Genomic DNA, 18,690 nt, shown 5'->3' with positions numbered 1-18,690 from the left:
TTAAGCAAATGATCTTTCAAAGACAATTAAAAAAAAGTAAACACTGATTTATGCCATTGTTATTTTTAAAGATTATTCATAACATTATTTGAAACCTATTTTTTTTAATCTTGTAATTGATTCAAGAGGAAAACTTAAAATGCAACAAAAATAAATGAACAATGGTTATCTGCTACGTTATCTCTTTGGTAACTGATAAATTGCATCATCATTGAAATTGAGAAAAGAAATTCAAGCATTCTCAGCTAGTTTTAAGTGCAAAGGATTTTTAAACTTTGATTACAATGATTAATTTTAATTAATCATTTCAAAAAGTTTTTTCAATGATTAATTTCAAGTTTTTAAACTAGATTTAATTTTTCATAAGGTATAAGGGTGATTCTCGCAAAACAGGACAAAATCAATTTTTAAATGTTCAAAAATACAACTTGTTGAAAGAGAACTAAAATTGTTTTATTTTGAGAAAATATATATTAATGTATCATTACCTGAATTTTTAAAGCTACAACTCAATTTTTTGTGGAGTTAGATGCTGATTTCCGTGAAGATTGACAGTTTTGCATCATTTCTGTCACGCTTTTTAAATGGAAATTTCATGCATTATTTACATTTTTAAAATACAAATTTTTTTTTTCCTCACAAAGCACATAACTCAATGATTAATAGTTTACAACTTTTTGATACCTGTGAAGTTATGTTTAACCATTAAAAAAAAAATCATCAAATATGTAATTTCTGCCCATTTTTCACCCTTTTAGTCACCTAATTTCACTTTATTTGTAGTGCAGCAATGTGATTTGTTTTTTTTTTAAAAACTTTTGATGCAAAATATTATATCCAATGTCTAATGGAACAAAAAATATCTTCTTTGGCTTTCTTTTATTTAGTATTACCTGTAGCCTTTGTGTGACAGAAATGATGCGTAGAGTGACAGAAATGATGTCCAACATTAACTATATAAGAAAATAAATCAAAATAAGTTTTTCTTTCATATTGATAAAACAAGTTTGTTCTGTACTAAGTTAAGACAGAAAGAAAACATAAAGTTGCTAATTAATTTAATTTATTATGATTCATAAACATCCACGGGCTCATCAAATTCATAAAACAGACGATTTCCACGCATTTTTAGTTTTGGCGTTTTCAACACACTGAGAATGTTATCAAATGGAACATCAAATATTTTGTCCTCTGGTTTGAAAATAAATTTCTTTTCATCCACTAATTTCATAAATGTCACTTGCACGTCCCCTTCTTCATCTACATTCCCCTGACATATACCAACATATCTATAGGTTTGACTTTTTCTTTCGGTCACAAGCTTGGCCAAAACAAAAGTGCCTGAAGTTAAGTTCTTTACTGAGGGTATTTGACCTGAAGAAAAAGAAAAAATTGCTTGAATATGGAACAAACAGATATGAAATTTAGAGCAATGTAAGTGTGTGTCTAAAATCTTACCTGCAGAGCTGACAGAAACTGGAGAGTTGACAGATGGACCAGGCGCATAATTTAGTGTTTTGGAAGCTGACACTTTGTGGGTTGCAAGTTCATAGTGAGGACAAGCTCCAGATGGTATTAAACAGTTAAAACAAGATAATGTCCTAGAATATATGTTTTCTCCATTGATGGGCCAGACAATCTGATGTATCTTTGTTATTCCTTCGATGGGAGGTATGTTGTTAGGAAATTCCTTTTTTATGTTAGTTACTTTCTCTTTGGAAATTTCTACAACGATGACAGAGCTCTCTCGGAAAAGATTGGTGAAATCCAAGGAATTTGTTACGTCCAAACCTCTCAAAACATTTTCGTCTGCAATTCTTTTTAGTGCACCCCCGACACCATCCATTGGACCTTTACCATGTCCTGACTCTGTGAAATTCCATGTAATAAAGCATACTTGGGGAAAATTCTTGGGAACAAACTTTCGCATCCCATAGATAGTTCTATGGTTCCGGTACTAGGAACTTGGACTGTCCGAAAAGAAATGAATGTGAGTTACATTCGGTTTGAATTCAGCTGCTTTCGCTAAGATAGGTGTTAAATGGCTCCATACTGCATGTGACTGATGATCTAAATCATCACATACAGTACAAAATGCCTGAGCCTGAACTTGACCATTCTTGCAATAATATAACACACCCGTCTGCAAAGATATTTGCACTTTGGACGCACCAAAATGCATAGTTTGAGGCTCCTTCGAGTGTTTCGCAATGTAGTTTTCAGCAAAGTCGATGTGGAACAACAGTTCGTGATCTTGAAGATTCTCTTTTTTTTCTCTTAATTGCTGCTGCATAAAAAACACATGCCTTTTAAACTCCGGCATTTCTTTGTTGAATTTGTCAATCAGCTCACTTAGCATGCACTGTCGATGACTCTTTATCATTTTTCTAATTCTTTTTTTTTTTCTCCTTTTATTTCTTTTTCTTCAATTATATTCTCCCACTGATAATACTTAACCTCAAAATCTTTGGGGAGTACAAATTCTACGGTCTTTCCTTTGCAAATACTGCAAATATTTTGCATGCATTCCTTACTTTTAGAAATGCAACAGACTGCATTCCCCATGTCATGTAAAGACTTTTCTTTGACGACATGAATTTGTTTCAGTTTTGAGAACATTAGTTCCATGTTTGTATTGTATGTCTTGCACATGCACAAGTATCACGATCTTGAACTTTAGGTTTTTGAATCCAAAAAGGTTTCTCGCGACAAAAGGTTGGATATGAAATATTAATTTTAGTTGTTGATGTGAATTTATGGTGCAAATTTTTCAGTGTGTCAAGTAGTACTCTTCTTTGTTTCCTCTCTTTTCCGCGTCTTACAAATTCTTTTTTGCCAGGGCACATTCGGCTTACACTGTCATCTTCTAAGAAATCTTTAATTGATTTTTTCGCACTTTCAGTAACTTTAAATATTTTTTTTTTCCGAACGTAGCTGGTCAATATTCTATTCTGTTTGGTCAACTTCAATCTTTCGTTTACTTTGCGTGAAATGATTCCCCTCATATATGTCTGCATTCTGTACTTTTTTAAAATTTTGTTTCCAATTGCCTTCATAAAGAACTGTTGCTTCTTAGTTCCTGGCTTAATCGACTTGGCTTGACTTGCTAGCTGCTTCTTGAGAGCCAAACCATACGTTAATTGCCTTTTGACTTCCTTTGTCACTTTTAGACCTTTTAGTAAATTATTAGTCTGCTTCCTGGGAGAGGGTGATAAAGAAGGTTGATTTTTTTGGCGATAGTACCTTTTCTTATATCTTTCGAGTTGCTACTGTAGGTTTTTAATAGTGCTATTTTGTTTCTCAATTATGCGATATGCTTTTGCCTTTCTTTTATTAGCTTGTTTTCTTGCATTCTTTTTTTGTTTAGATTCTAGAATTCCATTTAAGGTTGTATTACAACTGGATTGCGGTGTTTGGTAGGAATCACTATATTGTGGCGTATCTTCATTATCAGGGTCTTCAGGAATTGAGTTAGTAGCTAGAGATTTCCTCGTTCTATAATTCTTTGAATTTTTTCTCCACTCCTTTCTTTGTAACCTTTGGTCACGTGGACTACGTTCTGATATTGTTAAAATAATCTTTTCTTCCTTTCTTTTATGATATCGTTCTCTGTCTTTTTGCCTTTTCATGCTTAGCGCTTCTTCTGTCATCTTAGACCGACGACGTCGTTGCCTTTCTGCTGCTAATTCTTTTTGCCTTACATATTTTGCAGAGTTCTTGCTTTTTTGTTTTCCAGAAGCTGTAACTTTTTGGTGTTTGCTTGTGAACTTTTTAATTTTATTCTTTCCCTTCTCATTTTTTTTTTTTTTTTTTGTTGGTGTAGTTTCTGTGGCTCTATCACCTCGTTTTAGGTCACTGATTGCCCTTTTTGTAGATTTCCTGGGATTTGTAATTTTCACTTTTAGCATTTTACTTTCTCACTGAAAGTTAAAAAAAAAAATAAATAAATGCATTTGGAAATAAATAATTCGATTAAAATTCAAAAATTGAAAACCTTTCAAAAAAAGGTTTTATCTCATATTAATGTTAAACAATTGGCCGAAATCTTTTTCAATATTAATTTATTTATTTATTTTGATTTTAAAAAAGTGCTAATGAATTTTTTGGGAATTTTTTTTTTGTCGTTGGGGGCGGGGGGGGGGACGCTTTTTTACATACGATCGCCGACTTTTTCCCGCTCATTCCCCGACCTTTGAGACTTAATTTGAATATTATTAATGCTCTACGCCATCGAAGTAACTATCGAAAGTAACGAAGTCATGACGTCATCAGCTCTCAACATTTTGATAATTCGCTAGGAATAAAAGTTTCTTCAACTTTTTTCCCATAATAAAGGAAAACTTCGAAAGTTTTACAAAACCATCATTCCTCTCACATGTAAATCATTTCGCTCACGCACGCACGCTTTCTCTCGTCATTTGACGCCGTTCGCTTCCGGACGTAACCGAAGCGTGACGTCATCAACTGTTAATAAGTTAATTAAACATAAGGACTAATAATTAATCTTGCATTTTTATCATATCAAAGGAAAATTACGAAAGTTTTTGAAGACCATCATTCCGGTCACATATAAATCATTTCGCTCACGTACGCATGCTTCCGGTCGCCATTTGAAGCCGTTCGCTTCCGGAAATAACCAGATCATGACGCCCCCAACCGTAAATATGTTGATTATTCATGAGAATGAAAAATTCAACCTGCATTTTTTTTCATATCAAAGGAAAAATGCGAAAGTTTATGAAAACCGTCATTCCGGTCACATGTTAATCATTTCGCTCACGCGCATGCTTTTTCTGTCACGTGACCGAAATGATCGTGACCGGAATGATTTCCTCGGCTGTATTTTGTTTTGCAGTCTTTCTCGCTTTACCAATAAATAAATATAAAACATAAACATGGAAAAAATGCTTACCTGGTATGGATGGATGATAAAACGCTGTTCCTTGGCATGTATTTTTTCCAAAACAAAGCGTGACCGAGATGCTGTGCCTAAAAAGTACGCATGGTAACGATAGGTGAAAACATGAGTATACTTCTCTCTCTCTCTCTTCTCTCTCTATTTTGAGGTATATGCTTCACTCTAACACAGTGGCTTCACCTCTATTACTCCAAAATTTTTCCTGTTTCTACTTGAAACAAAAAGAAGGACAATGTTCAATATTCAGAAAATAAGACAAAACAATAAAGAAGGAGAGGCTGAGAGCAGAGGGCAAGAAAGAGGCAAAAAGGAACAAAGCTTAACCCCAACTAGGGGAAGGCCTAGGGAGGAGAACACCAAAAGGAAAGGAAATTATGAATCAATAGCCTTGAGCAAATCAATGAGAAGGGACATCAAGCGGCGAGAAGCATGAGCGGCCGAGAAAACAAGAGAAAAGGACAAGGGGACACATCCCATATAGGCACGAATTCTGTCTCTTTCCTTGTTATATTTATTGCAGACTTAAATGAAATAATATTTGCACCAGTGGTTCAACCACAAAAGTTTTATAGGGTGACGCATAGACGGGCATTTTCTGAAATTGAATTTGTACGGTTCTGGGGTTTTTCCCAAAAAATGTTTCGAAATTGAAGTCCTAGAAAAACGAAGTTTTTCTAAACGCTTTCCCCATTAAATTTTTCAAAACCTTAATTTTTTAACTGTACGCTCTTTAAAGGTATTGGCAGAGGCAGCGGACTTCCAACATTAGGACTAAAAAATCCAAGGTACGTTCTATTTTTCTCTTTAATTATAGGAAATGTTTTACAAAAACATTCTACTCGGCCTTCTGGGGGATCACGGATCCTGTCGCCCTGTGTCCCCCCCCCCCCTCCAGCCTCCAGGATGATCAATCCTTCACCAAATAAATATTGCATATGCGCCTTTCTTCAAGCTAAAGTTCTATATAACTGGAGAACTTCGCTGTAATAAGCACTATTGTGAAAATTTTTAGGTATATATGGGGGTTTTGAGGGGAGGAGAAGGTTTCCCCCAATTCCCTCCATGGACCCGTTTCTGTTGTTGCCTAAGTTCACGTTCTAAAGTGTGTGTGTGGGGGCGGGGGGCAGTTCCTCTTTTTAACCGACTTCTCTCTCTATTTTGAGGTATATGCTTCACTCTAACACAGTGGGTTTCTACTTGAAACAAAAAGAAGGACAATGTTCAATATTCAGAAAATAAGACAAAACAATAAAGAAGGAGAGGCTGAGAGCAGAGGGCAAGAAAGAGGCAAAAAGGAACAAAGCTTAACCCCAACTAGGGGAAGGCCTAGGGAGGAGAACACCAAAAGGAAAGGAAATTATGAATCAATAGCCTTGAGCAAATCAATGAGAAGGGACATTGAGCGGCCGAGAAAACAAGAGAAAAGGACAAGGGGACACACATATAGGCACGAATTCTGTCTCTTTCCTTGTTATATTTATTGCAGACTAGAATGGTGGTCTACTGTATCAGGATCAGGAGTATTGCATATTAAGCACAGAGGGGAGTTACTATGTTTTATTCGGTGCTGATTGAATTGAGTGAGAGTGGTACGGGTCTGAGCTCTTGATAGCAGGACATCTTCATATCGATTTTTTGTTAAATTGTGATTGCTGTTTCCTTGACCATTTAAGTGGCTGTATCCGGTATAGTATTTAGATCTGTTCCAGGAAGTTGTAGCTTTATCTCTGCACTTTTGTTTCAGGTTATTTATTACGTCTTCAGGGGCAATCCAGTGGAGAATGATATTTTCCCCGTGTCCCAAGCTAGCCAGGCTGTCTGCAGTTTCATTTACTTTGATTCCCACGTGGGTAGGGGTCCAAACGAATTCGAGTGTATGATTGATTGAAGTGTGATTGGCAATACTTTTTGAAATCATCGTGATGATGTGAGGAGACTTATTGTTAGCTTTTTCGAGGGCAGAAAGGACTGACAAACTGTAGGAGCAGAATACTATCTTTGGGCCTGTGTTTCCAAAACGAACAATTGCGAGCCATAGAGCGAGCCCTTCAGCAGTGAAGATGGAGTTCATGTTTGAAATTTTTCCCTTTATATTTTCGTTTGAGCTCGAATTGTGGACCCCTATTGCGGTAGAATATTGGGTTTTTGATGCATCAGTTGCTATTATATGGCAGTCTTTCCAGTGGGTGGAGCAGTAGTCGTCAAAAGCTTTGCTAATTAGTTGCCTTGGAATGTCTTCTTTTTGAAAAGGAAGGGACTTGAGGGAAATTGTAGTTCTGTTTGGATTAATAATTGACGGAATACAAATAGGTATGCATTGGCTGGGATAGATGTTTAGGTCTGTCAGTAAATTTTTTTTCCGAATTCCTAACGGAGTTTTTTCTAATTTGGTAGGAGTTTTCTTAATCTCGTAAGAGAGAAGTGTTTTTCTGATTGGTGAGAGCTTGTCCAAGGCAACTTGTCTGATAAAAAATATCTCAGATTTGAGGTCATGAGTTTGGCTGCAGGAGGTCTCATTTGCTTCTCTAAGCAGGATAGGGATTGGGGTGAATTTTGGGAGGCCAGTTGCTACTCGTAGAGCAGCATGGTATATTATTTTAATTTTATTTTTATTTGTCTGGGCAGAAGATGAATAGATGTGACTGCCAAAATTAATCTTGCTCTTGATGCAGCTATTCGCAATTTTTAAAAGATCTTTTGTTCTTGCTCCCCATCTGTTTGAGGCGACAACTTTTAGAATGTTAGTATATTTAAAGACTTTTTTGGCTAAGTAGTTTATGTGTGATTTAAAGGTGAGGTTATTATTGAAGTAAATGCCTAATATTCTGATATCTTCCCTCCATTCGATAGTATCTTGGTTTATAGATAAATTACGATCCGTCTTCTTTCTTTTACTTGAAAAATTAACTGCCACACATTTCTCCGGTACAATCGTCATGTGCCAAGTTTTACACCAGGAATATACTTTATTTAGTGAATTTTGAACGTCATTAAGTGTGTTGTCAATGTCCACACCTGAGCCTAAGATAAAGATATCATCAGCGTAGGTGATTATTTTTACATTTTTGAGATGTAGGAGGCAAAGATCTTTGATGTAAATTTGGAAAAGAAACGGGCTCAATACCGCGCCTTGAGGGACTCCTCTTTGTGATGTTATATTAGTTGAAAAATGTTCTCTCCATCGGACCTGGGCAGATCTGTGGCTGATGAAATTGTGTATCCATTGTGCAGTTTTGCCTTGTATTCCGTTTTGTAGCAATTTCCATATTAGACCATCATGCCAAACTGCATCATAGGCTCCCTTAAGATCCAATGCGACGAGGAAGGTGAAACGACCTTCATTTCTTGCACGGAACAACTCATGATAGATTTCTGCCAAAATTACATCGCAGCCCCTAAAAGGTATAAAGCCGTATTGATTGGGAGGGAAAAGATTCTGTTGAATACTATGGTTTGTCAGCCTGGTTAAAATCATGCGTTCGACAGTTTTAGCGAGAGTAGATGTGAGTGAAATTGGTCTGTACGAGTTTATGTCTTCTTTATTCTTCCCTTTTTTGTGAATTGGAACTATATGAGCATTTTTAAAGGAGTTTGGGACCTCTCCGGTATTCCAGAGATGGTTAATGGTATTCAGAATTTTAATCTGGTTATTTGCTGAAATGTTTTTTAATGCTTTTGCAGATATTTTATCAGGTCCGGGGGCAGAATTCCTGTTTTTATTGATTGCTTCCTTTAGTTCGTTTAAAGTGAAAGGTGCATCTAAGTATCAGTTTCCACTGAGGTCTAGGGGAATAAATTCGTTGATTTTCTGATGCATAAAAAATTTACTGAACGCATTCGCTTGGGCAACAGGTGAATGGAGTTCTCCCGCAGGCGTATTTAGGATAAAATGCGATTTTGTATCTTCGTACGTTCTGTTATTAAGGCTCTTTAGAATTTTATAAATGCTGTGATTTTCCTTTGCCATGTTAATGGTCTTATTCCAATAAATTCTTCGTAAACAATTACATAATCCTCTTAGTTTTGCCCCTATTTGTTTGTATTTTTCCCATGCATCACGGTTTAGAGAGTTTCTTGAAAGTCGATGATATTTTCTTTTTTGGCCAAGGAGAAAACTGCATTCTCGATTCCACCAGGGATTATTGCTGCTTGTTTTTATAATTTCATTCTTGCTGTTTTTAAAAAGGGTTTTTCTATTATATTATTAAATTCGTTGATATTAATGTTGTTGGCTTCGTTAAGGTATTTGTTTAAATCAGAGTTGAAATTTTTCCAGTTTATTTTCCATCTGTTTTGGTAATGACTCCCGAGATGCGGAATATTTATTTTGATAGGGTGATGGTCACTGTCAAAGGTATCGGCAATTACTTCGTATGATAGATGATTGTAAAGGTCCAATGATGTGATTGTTAAGTCCAGAATAGCTGGTTTATTGTTGCTTGAATAGTATGTGGGAGTACTGCAGTTTAAAAGAACCATGTTGTTGTTAATTATCCTGTCGATTACTGTTTCAGCATCCCGGGAGTCATTATCACTGCTAAGGGAGGTGTGGTGGATATTGAAGTCCCCCATAATTAAAAAAGGAGGGGTCAGATATTGTTGAAATGTAGATAGCCAGTTGTTATTCCATGAGCCGGATGGAGAGTAGATATTAAAAATTTTTAGATTTTTTTTTTTTGTAAAAGATTTCAATTCCAAGTACTTCAACATTGGAGATAGGTAGGGTGATGTTGATAATTTTAGCAGAATATTCTGTACTGACGGCCGTAATGAGCCCGCCCCCAGGACGGTTTCCCCTGTCCTTACGAAAGATGGTCTTATCTTTCAGATTAAAATAAATTTGATTATTTAAAAAAGTTTCTTGAATGGCGATAACATCAGCGCCCAAAAAAAATTCGTGTTCAGCCAGGTGCGCTTGTTAGTTACGCTTCTAGCATTCCACTGTAAGAAGTAGCAACCTGCCATGGGAAACAAAAGGGAAAAAAGGACGAAAAAAGGAAAAGCACAAGCGCACCAGAAAGCGGCCGGGAAGCGAATTTAGAAACACGACCGCGTACGCAGGTCGTACAGATGACGCTACGATCGCATTTCATTTGGCGCGGTTCGACTCCTCGCGTAAATGCGCCAAGGAAGCGATGTCGCTTTTGAGGTACTTGCGCGTGCGCAATGATGTGATGTATGTTTATTTACCTTTGTTGCTGGTTTTTCGTTGATTACGTGATATGAATGGGTGTGTTCAAAATCGGTTGTTTTGCTACAAACTTTGATGTTTTTTAACTTACGAACAAAACTTTATTGACATTGTATTTCTGAAATATTCTTTTGTGAATTTATTCTTTGCATCTGAAAGTTCTGTGTTGGACTGTCGTAGAGATGAAAATTAAGAATGTTTCAATTTGTTCAACTAAAAATTACAAAACATTAGAAATTAATTCTTTAAAACCACGTTTGAATGGTTGTGGTGTCAAAATGAGTTATTTTGCAACAAACATTTGCTTTTTTTTAACACGCTTTTATTAGCTTCTCCTGTATGCATGTGTGTATGTATCTTGAAACGAAATCTTGCAGCTCAAATTTCGCCCATTTTCTGCGATCGGATTCTTTTGAAAATTGGCGCGGGACCTCAGACCCAATGACAATGCAATATTCTAAAATCAAATTAATTAATTAACTCTTTTAATTGTTAGTTTCCTCCAATTTTAATCAATATTTTGGCATAAATCCAACAATGTAAAAAAGGAAAAATTAAAAAAAAAATACATTAAAAAATGCTTGCAAAAATTATTTAAAAATATCTGCAAAAACCTTTAATTTTTCTGCATCAGACAAAACTTGTTCCAATGTTCCAAGGTAATTAGAACATGAAATATACTTGTTTTTAACTAATTTCATGCTAAAATTTAGGTCAGCCTTCAATAGGTTCAAATGCATCTCAAGTTTTCAAGGTAATATAAATATGATTTCCGCAAACATACATCGATGACTCACAGTAGCTTCCCATCGGGTCGCCCTTGTCTTAACTTTAAGATATTACCTCGCACTCGTTTTATAAATAATTTCGGCAATTAAGTCCCAATCTGATTCAAATTTTCATACATCGCACAAAAAAAAAAACCTTTGCCTGATAATTCTCCAACATAAGACTAAAAAACAGAAAAATAAAATAATAGTTTAAAAAACTAAAAAAACACGCTTTCGTAGCAAAATGAACTAAAAAGTGAAAAATAATCTTTCGATGATAGTAGTTGACCAATCACTTAATTTTAATGTAATACAAAAAAGCGTGGGGGCTTCTTATCAGTTGTCTTGAATTTCTTCCATTTGTTGTCCAAGCAAAAATGAAAATAGACAGTACCCCACGCTTTTTTGTATTACATTAAAATTAAGTGATTGGTCAACTACTATCATCCAAAGATTATTTTTCACTTTTTAGTTCATTTTGCTTCGAAAGCGTGTTTTTTTAGTTTTTTAAACTATTATTTTATTTAAACCTGCGGATATATCTTTATTGACATTGTAATATTCTTTCGGGAATTTCTTCTTTGCATCTGAAAGCTCTGGGTTGGATTGCCTTTGCGATGAAAATCAAGAATGCTTCAGTTTTTAAACTGGATATTGCTTAACATTAGAAATAAGTTCTTAAAAACCACGTTTTAAACTGCATGTATACAATAAATAATTATTTGCAGACATTTCATTAATTTAATTACTGATTCTTGCTTGGTTTATCAAAAGTATTGATTTTATTCGTTTAAAGTGTCAAAGTGTCAACTAAAAGTAGAATTTTCAGCAATTAAAGTACAATTGAGGTGTCAACAAAAAAAAAAATCTTAATCTAGTTTGTAGACATACTTCATTAGTATTTAAAGGTATTCAACTGGTTATGTACATCGTATACATTTCAGCAAGAGCCTCAAATGATTGAATTAAAACCCTTAGTTGCATTTTTAACTACTTTCTTTTTTTTTTTTTTTTTTGTGCGTATTTTTTAAGTAAAGTCAAATCTCGATTACTCGAAGTCTCAAAAGACCGGTAGAAAGCTTCGAGCTATTGGTAGCTCAAGTTATAACAGGTTCCTACAGTATTCTCAAGAGTTTGAGGTGAAGGTATATTCAGGGGTGCCCATCCCCTAAGAGCAAGAGCGCACTCCCCCTAAATATCGGGAAGAACCCCCCCCCCAAAAAATGAACACTACCCCTCAAAACAGCCCTCACCCCCTAAAAATTTTAATGTCGCACTCTGCGCCATGACCACCCACATCCCCCGCCCTAGGTAGGCACCCCTGGTATATTAGAGTCATAACTCTGCAAGTTATCGAGACTCGACTGTGAGTAACTTCGATAGGACAATGATCAAACATAGTGACAATAAATAAAATGAAAATCGTCACCAAGGTTAGAAATGAGCTGTAAGAATATCATATAGTCTCGATAACTCGAAACCTATTATTCCAATATTCTTTTATCTCGAAGTTTTGAATGAAGTGTGAAGTAAAAAAAGGGGGCGCTTGAAACGAGCACTGAGAACACTGCACAACTAGTATGTTGTGGCCATCACGAAACTTTCTTCTATATTTTTCCTTTTTCTGATCCCTCCCCATGCTTGACGAGGAAGCAATATTCCTAACAAAAACAAAATTACACATGCAAAAACTTGACGACCATCCCAATGTCTGAATTATTGTAAAAACAAAACAAAGAGCGAAAATTGAAAGTTACTTTAAAAGCTTAACTTGAATTAATTACAAATATTTTATTCATTAACAAACATAAGATGGCAACAGTTAAAAATTTTAAATCATTGAGATAATATTTCCTATCATTTCCATACAATTAAAATCACGAGAAATACGCAGACGACAATCTATTACGATTTATCTTTCTTATTGTTGCATTAATAAAAATATTTTTATTCGCAAAAAAAAAAAAAAAAATCAACACCTCTTGGAGCGATCGGCGTCAAAATCGAACCAAAGCCTGTTTACATATGGATCCACATATATTCCAAATTTCAACCAGAACGTAGCATTACTTCTTGAGATAGGGTACTCAAAATGGAAAAAAAGAACGGGTGATTGCGCTACCCCCTTTTTAGCTGTTGACACAAAAATAAAATCAGTTCTTATACCCACTAAGGGTTACTTGCCGATAAATTTTTCTTTCATTCCGTTCATTATTTCTTGAGATACAGCAGTCACAATTGACGACAAAAAACGTTCTATAGCTCAACCCCCGTTTGAGTTATTGACACCAAAATTGAATCAGCACCTGTTCCTGTTAATACCAACATATGGACCAAATTTTGTTTGATTCCGCCAGTTACTTCCTGAGGAATAGCAAGCACGCGTAACTCGAAAAACGTCCCATTGCTCCACCCCCTTGGAGGAATTCGCGCCAAAAACTAATGGGCACAAGTTCACATAGGGGCACATATGTGTACTAAATTTCGTTCGATTTCATGCGGTAGTTTTTGTTGTAGAGCGGCCACAAAAAACTGGTCACACACAGACGTGACACACATACATACACACACACACACACACACATACATACATACACACATACACACACACAGAGACAGACAGACATTTTCCAAAAATGGTCGAAATGGACTCGGCACACCTCAAAACGTTCGAATCCGTCAAAATTCGAAATTCGAAAATTTGCACGAATCCAATACTTTCTTCTATATATTAGATATAGAAGAAAGTAATAAAAAGCATGTTGCAAGGAAGACCCCTCAAAACAGCCCTCAAGTTAAGAAAGTGATTATTTAATTAGAGGGAGAAATGTGTTGGTTAATTTATATGCTAATTTTATAATTGCATTGAATTTTTAATTGAAATCCGTGTACTAATTGCACATAAAAGATTTAAATGCTGCATATACTTTGCATGATTATTAAAAAGTGCTTTTAGTAAATGTTAATTATGATTTAGAAAGTTCTTACCTTGCTTGCCTTTTGTATCTAATATATTTGTTTACGTTTTAAGTCATAACACATGTGTAATTTTGTTTTTATTATGATCTGTAGTTCTAAAAGGGTAAACATGTTTGAAAAATGTTCTTTTCGGTGCACATCAAGCTAGTGTTTGGCAAAATTACTAAAAAGGAAAAACAAATAATTGTATTACTACAAGCTTTTACTTAAAAAAAATAATAATAATACAAAATGCTATGGCTTTTTGCATTAGCTCTATTAAAATTTATTTTTTGAGTTAGATTACGATTTCTTTTCGCTTTATATTGTGCTTTGCACTTAAAGGGTCTCCCTGCGGGGATTCTGTTTGACCCTTTGGGCATTCCACTTCTTCTTGAAATAGATGTCGGTTGAAGTTTTATTTTTCTACCTTTCCGTCTTGGTGGAAAAATTTTACTTATTAAATTGAATTTTTGATTTAATTATGTCCCGTTTCGTTTTTTTCAAATTAGTCAACTTTGTTTATTTTGTTTCGTCAAAATTTTCATATGACACTAGTCTTTTTAATTCGTCTATAAATAACTGCTTTTCGTCTATAAATAACTGCTTGAGGCATTAATAATTTGAGAACTAGTAGAACGAGCCTGTATTTCGTTTTCGATTTCTTGATGGTCAAGAGTCACTGATCTCATTGACTTCATTGTCTTTTTGACATTTTCAAGTTCCATCTCAGAGATGATGTTTCAGTTGAGCCAAGAAAAAAAAATTAGGGGCTAGACAGTTGGGACCTAAAGCAATTTTAACTAATTCATGCCTATCTATATAATTAAGTTTGGTACTATTAGTCAATATAAGTCCGTTTTTATCCTGCAACAAACATTCGTAAATGAAGTCATTAGTAAAATAGAAATAAATTAGTTAAAAAGTTTGAAATTTAAGTGGCAGTCGCGACTTGCGCTTGTGGCTCGAAGGCTGGCGATGAATCCCTTCCCAAACGTTTCTCCTCGCCAATCGATCGTAGCGCCATCTGTGCGACCTGTGTACGCGGTTGTGTTTCTAAATTCGCGGCCGGGAAAGCTAACATTCCACAAAAGAAGAAGCAGCAGGGACCGGCCCAAGAGCCTCATGATCCATCTGATTTTCGTCTTCTAAACAATCCGTGTCTCCTCTTTGCCTCTTAAAGGCGTTCCAGTCGATCTTAGAGTCCATGTTTTGAAAGGATATTTTTTTTTTATTACCAGAGTTGGTAATTTTGTAGCATTTTCGCCACGTTGGTGTTTATTTGAAGTATACTGATTTTCATCACCATTTCAATTGATGTTTGTAGCTGGCTGATTTGGCTGATGAATTCAGCCCTAATTTTGGATTCGAATTTTTCCATTCTTTCTTGAATGGCTTTATCCATGACCTCTTTGGTTATGAATTTATTTTCCTCGCCCTTAGCAGTAATCTTAGCATAAGTGGTGTTGTTACTTTTTATTCTTCTTCTAGCTTCACTTAAACTTAAGTGATTGATGCATTTGAATGTCATGATTTCAGCTTCTTTTATCCTCTTTGGGCATAAATTGAAATTTGCCGGATGTGCATTTTCGCAGTTGATACATTTTGGAGGGAAAGTACATATCTCTATGTGTCTATCTCCGCAATTTATGCACTTACTTGCCTCTGTGCATTTGTTGGTGATATGAAAGAAAGAGAAACAGTTGCTGCATTGTCTTGGCTTGTCAATGAATAGAGATATTTTTTTTTCTCATCATGAACATTTTGATATACTCAGGCACTTTGTGCCCTATGATTGTGATTAATATCATTTCTGTCGGAATCTGCCCCTGAGGGGTATTTTTCTGAAAGCGACGAGCTTCCAATATGATAATTTCATTTTCTAGTTCCAGTTCAGACGTCAGGTCGGTTAGTCCTATGTCGTTATTGATGTCCCTAAGGAGGAAGCGGGAGGTGTAGTTTTCAATGATTAGATGGGCTTGGACTTTTATATTAAGTATGGTCGTTATTGATGTGATTTCTTTAGCACATTCAGAGCTATCAGTGATAATCAGAAGGCTGTCAGTTCTGGTGAAGTTGATGCTAGTTATCTCATTGGAGCGTTTGATTTTAGCCATTAATTCAGCCTTGATAAGCTTTGGTTTGTTACGAGGAATTTTTTCTGCGTCGATACCCGATAAAAATATGGGGAACGAGGTGACGCCATTTTCAAATGCTGTTTTTACTATGTCCGCATTTGGTATTTCTTTGGTGTACTTGTGGGGCTCCATGAGGATTGGAGAGCATGCAAAAAAAGGAGAAAGCAAGAAAAAGCAAAAGGCACCTTACCTAGGAAACGAAAAAATGAAGTGGCAAACTCACCACCGAAAGGGAACTTGCTTGCTCCCCAGAGCAAGTAGAAAATTCATTCGTGAAAAACAGTCCTGTATCCGAGAACTACGAAGCCTATAGGAGAGAAAGACCAAGGCCGAGTAGAATCTTATATACAATAGGCGGACATATAACGGGACCACCTCACTCGGCAGCCAAACACTAGACAAACTTTCCGAGTTAGGCCTAGCTCGGATGCATTCCAAAGTCCTGAGTGTTAACTAACGAAAGAACAAGCGGACAAAAAAGGAAAAGAAAAAAAAAAGCGACGAAGTGCGGTCGCACTCCTATCCTATTACCCTAGATACTCTTGCCCTCCCATATGTCAACCTGAGTATACTTGTCCGTTATTGCACCAGTTAAAGAAATAATACTTGTGCACATAGCTCAACATCAAAATACAGAAAAAAAAAACTGACTGGAGGTGGAATTATCGCACGATTTGATCACTGGTAGGCAATTCATGTTTCGGAAGCGAGACCAAAAAAAATGTGGGGACTGTATTTTTTTCACGTGCAGTCGAAAATTATGAACCTAATCACAATAAATAAATAAGTTTTTCCAGAAAACAGATTACAGAGATATTATTTAGGAAAAAAAATACTTGTTTTGTCTCTGTAAATCGTATTTTTTTACGATTCTTTCCCGAAATCGGCGATTTGGGACCGTGACAGAAATGACGAAAATTAACTTTACTGAGCTAGAAACGTGAAATAAAACTCATTAATACCCATTTTGTTAAGCTAAAAAAAAGAAATAAATCTTTTGCTTGATGAAAAACTTGTAAAAATATGGAAAAAAAATTACAAGTAATATAGAAAAGTAATATGAAAATTAAAAGGTCATTCGGTTCGCCTCTATATTTACAAATAATGCATGGTGAATTTTCTCGCCAGTTGGCTTGTACCCATCATACGGTTCCACGTTATGATAATTTCGTATCTCGCCAATTGGCTTGTGCCCATGTTACTGTTCCACGTTATGATAATTTCGCATCGTCCATCTTATGATATTTTTTTTCTTAAAATTGGAATAGAAAAAGAACCACATCGAATTTTCGAAAAATCGCTTCGAGGTGCACACCCCCATGCTACATACTAACTTTGTGCCAAATTTCATGAAAATCGGCCGAACGATCTAGGCGCTATGCGCGTCACAGACATCCAGACATCCTCCGGACAGAGAGACTTTCAGCTTTATTATTAGTAAAGATTAGGCATTTGCGTTGTTTTCATTTAATGTAACAGATTATCCACGGCTATCGTGCCACTAAAATCTGCAGATAATAGAGAGTTTACTATACATAAACCAGACCTTAAGAACAAGGAACAACTTTTTTTATACTAGTAAACTACAATGAACCAAGAAGAAACAAAACGTACTGTAAAACAAGATCAGGTAGTCTTGACGTGCTGCATGCGTACTATTGCCCGATGAGAATCAGCTATTTATTGACAACGCTTTATCATTTTCTGATGACGATAAAGTCGCGATCTAGTGAACTTTTGTTATACTATATCAAAAATGGGAGACAAATCCTATAATTTGCACACCCACTTTATACAATATAACAATTCAGAAGGAAAAGTGACGACGCCCTTCATTTTAATGGAGCTATAATAATGGATTTTAGCACCACAATCGATGAAACGATTTTCTAAAAGATTTGGGAAATCTCCTTAGAAAGCAGAAAAGAAGTTACCATAAACTCCTTTTATCTAATTCTAAGTTGTATTTCAATTCCTATGAAATAATAGCAAAACAAACATTCTTATTAAGTCATTTCTCCTTTAAACTTGTGAATCAATCAGTACTTTGGTTGAGGAGAAGCTCCCCCCCCCCCCGGTTCGTGCGAGCAATCTATGTGGAACAACTACTTCAGAAAGTTTCTTCTAAAAGTCGATTTGTTAAGATTTTAAAAATCTATATTAATGTATGCAATAGATGTACGTGGAGGGAAAAACTCCTTTTGGGGCATGTTCTAAACTAAATACGATAATTATATTCTCAAATTAAGAATGGATTATTATATTAAAGATATGATAGTGACCATATTCAAAGAAAAATATGCGCACACTTTGACATTTGTTGCCTTTCCTGTACTGATAAATTTAGTCACCAAAGTGCACTCACTTCAACAAGAAAATATTGTTACTAACAATATTATCACCTACTAAATTTCTAAAAACACTTTTTCACTCCAGCTTTATCCTTTTTGGTTTTCTCCTTTAAAAAAAAATCATAATGCAGGTGTAAGGTACCTTACACCTGCATTGTGGTACATAAGAAGGCACATGTAATTGATAACTGTTTCTTTTAGATCCTAGAATAAAGCAAGTGTTTCTATTTGCTGTTAGGAAAGGTGTAATTTATGACTTATAGTCGGTTAAAAAGAAAGCGTCCTTGTTTTTTTTTACTTTCATGAAAGTGCAGGAAATCGTAAAGCAAACAAATGAAACTCAAAAGTGTTTGAGGTCTTTTAC

The sequence above is a fragment of the Uloborus diversus genome, chromosome 3 (assembly GCF_026930045.1).
Source record: "Uloborus diversus isolate 005 chromosome 3, Udiv.v.3.1, whole genome shotgun sequence".
Taxonomy (NCBI): Eukaryota; Metazoa; Arthropoda; class Arachnida; order Araneae; family Uloboridae; genus Uloborus; species Uloborus diversus.
Note: the sequence above shows the minus strand (reverse complement) of the source record.